The sequence below is a fragment of the Salmo salar genome, chromosome 19, assembly GCF_965601325.2.
Source record: "Salmo salar chromosome 19, fSalSal1, whole genome shotgun sequence".
Classification (NCBI taxonomy): domain Eukaryota; kingdom Metazoa; phylum Chordata; class Actinopteri; order Salmoniformes; family Salmonidae; genus Salmo; species Salmo salar.
The window spans coordinates 51,034,492-51,039,551 of NC_138309.1; positions in this window are offsets into that span (position 1 = coordinate 51,034,492).

Genomic DNA, 5,060 nt, shown 5'->3' on the forward strand with positions numbered 1-5,060 from the left:
TGCCATGCTCCTCCCATCCCTGTACTTATTGGCTTGTTGGAAACTATGATTACAGTAGACTAAACGTGTCAGCATGCTTCCCAGCTTAAACATTTCGAAAAAGTTTGCAGTTTTGGACTAGGGTAATGCTTTTTTGGGCTGTTCGGGCACCATTTGTTTTTCTTGAGGCAAGTTGAAGTCGGTAGCCGAATGCGCCCCTCCTTTGGTGATTGGTCAACAGTAGGGATTCGTTAAAGTCTCAACCAGAGACAACTTGTTTTCATGCACATCTTTTCATTGAGAAATACTGCACCAAACATCTTTAATGTAAAATTGCGTGACTAGATTTCCTCTGCAAAAACGTCAAAATGAATGACCGATTTCTTGTCTTACACTGAACAAGAATATAAACCCAACATATGAAGTGTTGGTTTCATGAGCTAAAATAAAAGATCACAGAAGTGTTCCATATGCACAAAAGCTTATTTCTCTCACAAATTAGCTAACAGGGTTAGGGTTAGCTAACATGCTAAGTATTCCAAAATAGGTAAAAAAAAGTAGTAAGTAGTTGCTATTTAGCTAAAATGCTAAAGTTGTCCATGTTGAGAATTAAACTCGCAACCTTTGGGTTGCAAGATGTTCACGTCATACACCCAGGATATACACCCATCCATCCTGACCAACCACCCAACGTTCTTTTTAGCCGTAAAAAAAAAAAGGTTGATGTTCGCACCCCTGGGGAAATCTAATTAGTATAATACAAAAATCCCTGTGAAAATCTGTCAATCCGCCTGTCGCACTTCCACATCTTCTGTGAAAGCTGACAGAGCTATAGTGTTTGTCAGACCATGAGACATCCCGAAAATCGGTCTTCTTGTAAAATCGTCTGTAGTGTCCGAACGGTTTGGCCTACAAACTATTATGACCCCTCTATGGAAAGATGAGTCTCATGAACACGATGGTGTTACCTGCCTACTTCTGTCATTAGGTTCCCAACCGTTTGGGTTATGACCCTGTGGGTATATGACCCCTCTGCAAAGCTGAGACGCTCACGAACATGTACAGGTCGGTTGTTTTGCCCACGGGCCTCAAGACTCATCTGAAGGTCCCCTGGTACCAGTTGAATAAGTGAATGGAAGTACATAATGGAGACTGTTTAATGCCAAAAATATAGGGTTAAATACATGTAAATACAAAAGGTTTCCTGATCGTTCTTATATCTCAGATATAGGAGATACACTTCAGAACAAACTTCCTTTTGATATTTTGTGACTATCATGAAAGTGTTGACTGTTATTCATCAAATAATTACCTACAATGTTTAACTGTTATTAGATTAAATAAATCCTGTAACAAATAACTCATTAGGAATTTGGGGCACCACGGGAAAAGTTGTTTAAAACCTGTTGAGGACAGACGTTCCGCTAGCGGAACCCCGTTCCGCCTGCAGAACCCCTAGCCAACAGCCAATGGCATCGCACGGCGCGAAATACAAAACCAACTAAAATACCACAATTCAATTTTCTCAAACAATCAACTATTTTACACCATTTTAAAGATAAGACTCTCGTTAATCTAACCACATTGTCCGATTTCAAAAAGGCTTTACAGCGAAAGCAAAACATTAGATTATGTTAGGAGAGTACATAGACACAAATAATCACACAGCCATTTTCCAAGCAAGCATATATGTCACATAAACCAAAACCACAGCTAAATGCAGCACTAACCTTTGATGATCTTCATCAGATGACACTCCTAGGACATTATGTTATACAATACATGCATGTTTTGTTCAATCAAGTTCATATTTATATCAAAAAACAGCTTTTTACATTAGCATGTGATGTTCAGAACTAGCATACCCACCGAAAACTTCTGGTGAATTTACTAAATTACTCATGATAAACGTTGACAAAATACATAATTATTTTAAGAATTATAGATACAGAACTCCTTTATGCAATCGCTATGTCCGATTTTAAAATAGCTTTTCGGCGAAAGCACATTTTGCAATATTCTGAGTACATAGCTCGGCCATCACGGCTAGCTATTTTGACATCCGCCAACTTCGGGGTCACCTAAACTCAGAATTACTATTAGAAAAATTGGATTACCTTTGCTGTTCTTCGTCAGAATGCACTCCCAGGACTTCCACTTCAACAACAAATGTTGTTTTGGTTCCAAATAATCCATAGTTATATCCAAATACCTCTGTTTTGTTCGTGCGTTCAGGTCACTATCCGAAGGGTAACTCGCGAGCGCATTACGTGACAAAAAAATTCTAAATATTCCATTACCGTACTTAGAAGCATGTCAAACGCTGTTTAAAATCAATTTTTATGCAATTTTTCGCGTAAAATAGCGATAATATTCCAACCGGGCGACGTTGTATTCATTCAAAGACTGAAAGAAAAAAATGGAGAAGTCTCGTGAACGCGCATCTCCACTCTCACTGTCCCCAGGCTGACCACTTACAAACTCTGCTGCTGTACTTTGCCCAGAGACAGCAGACACCCCATTCCACTTTCTGGCGGCTTTAGAGAGCCAATGGAAGCCTTAGAAAGTGTCACGTTACAGCACAGATGCTGTAATGTCGATAGAGATGCAACAGAAGGACAACGAATTGTCAGATAGGGCACTTCTTGTATGGAATCTTCTCAGGTTTTATGAGTTCTGTTATACTCACAGACACCATTCAAACAGTTTTAGAAACTTTAGAGTGTTTTCTATCCAAATATACTAATTATATGCATATTCTAGTTTCTGGGCAGGAGTAGTAACCAGATTAAATCGGGTACGTTTTTTATCCGGCCGTGAAAATACTGCCCCCTATCCCAAAGAAGTTAACGAGTTACCGTCTCCCGAATTAACTCAATGAAATAAAAATATAACAGTCACTGATTAATCATTTCCTCATATCATTCTCATTCTGAACATCGCAGACTTCGTGAATCAGCTCAAACCGAGTCTTACTAATCATTCCGTACCACACAAATTGATTTGATTATTTATTTACTAACAAACTAAATTATAACATAGGATACACACACACGGTATAGGTTATTGATTAGAAACTTAATACAATGACAAGTCCATAGCAGACGAACACTATGATACCTGTTACACCAGATGTAGAGTTAAAGAGAGAGAGAGAAGCAACACTTGGATACATTTGGGAACTACACTCACAGTAACCCTAATACCTTGCCCCGAACTGGCGCTCTTATGGGTAAGAAGTAATACATGTATTTACATTTTGAAGGTCTTCATCGGGGATCTCTGTTGGACCCAGGCCTTCGTGGTTTCCGCTTGGTGAGGAGGGTTCAATTGGGCCTTATTTCGGATGACCTTCTTGGTTCTCAGATGTAAGTCTCCGATTGTCCACAAAAGGTCACAATGTCCTTCGTTGTCTGTTTTTCTTTCACTCGTTCTGGAAGAGTGGACTTCTGAGGACAGCTAGTCAGCCGTGTCGATGATCCCAGAGTTGTGATGAGAACAGTGTGGTAGACGATGATATGACGAGAATAACCAGATGGTGCTACTTAAATTCACTTTCTTAGATACAGTACTTAGAACAGCTACTCAACCGTAACATTGATTGTTAAATGGTTTAGATTTCCACTGGTCTAATGTCCATTGCTCGTGTTTCTTGGCCCATTGCTCATGTTTCTTGAAAGCAATTTGACCATGAAGGCCTGATTCACACAGTCTCCTCTAAACAGTTGATGTTGAAATGTATCTGTTACTTGAACTCTGTGAAGCATTTATTTGGGCTGGAATTTCTGAGGCTGGTAACTCTGTAGCAGAGGTAACTCTGGGTCTTCCTTTCCTGTGGCGGTCCTCATGAGAGCCAGTTTCATTGTAGCGATAGATGGTTTTTGCGACAGCTCTTGAAGAAACTTTTAAAAGTTCTTGAAATTATGGACTGTCGTTTCTCTTTGCTTATTTGAGCTGTTCTTGCCATAATATTACATTTACATTTTAGTCATTTAGCACACGCTCTTATCCAGAGCGACTTACAATAGTGAATGCATACATTTCATACATTTTTTTTTGGTACTGGTCTCCCGTGGGAATTGAACCCACAACACTGGCGTTGCAAACACCATGCTCTACCAACTGAGCCACACGGCATAATATGGACTTGGTCTTTTACCAAATAGGGCTATATTCTGTATATCACCCCTACCTTGTCGCAACACAACTGATTGGCTCAAACACATTAAGAAGAAAAGAAATTCCACAAATTAACTTTTAACAAGGCACACCTGTTAATTGAAATGCATTCCTGGGGACTACCTCATGAAGTTTGTCCCGCATATTATTTGGAAACGGTTGTCTTTCTGCTTTGTATGTGTTAGCCTACTTATTAAATTAAAAGCACATTAAATGCAAATTGTTGCATTATTCACAAACACTCAGAATTCACTACTTCAAGTTAAGTAGCCTACTCTCCTTTCCAAGTTGAGTTTGCCTACAGTATACAGTGCCTTCAGAAAGTATTTACACCCCTTGACCTTTTCTACATTTTATGTTACAAAGTGGGATTAAAATGGATTCAATTGTAAAAAAAAAATTGTCAACGATCTACACAAAATACTCTGTCAAAGAGGTAGACAAATTCTAACATTTCTTTAAAATGAATGGGATATAAAACACTATCTTGATTAAATAAATATTCAAACCTGTTAGAATATTCAACCCTGAGTCAATACCTGTTAGAATCACCTTTGGCAGCGATTACAGCTGTGAATCTTTAAGAGCTTTGCACACCTGTATGGTACAATATTTGCACATTATTCTTCTAAAAAATTCTTCGATATCTGTCAAGTTAGTTGTTGATCATTGCTAGACAGCCATTTTCAAGTCTTACCATAGATTCTCAAGTCGATTTAAGACAACTGTAACTAGGCCACTCAGGAACATTTAATGTCATCTTGGTAAGCAACTCCAGTGTATATTTGGCCCTGTGTTTTAGGTAATTGTCGTGCTGAAAGGTGAATTTGTCTCCAAGTGTCTGGTGGAAAGCAGACTGAACCAGGTTTTCCTCTAGGATTTTGCCTGTGCTATACTGTTTC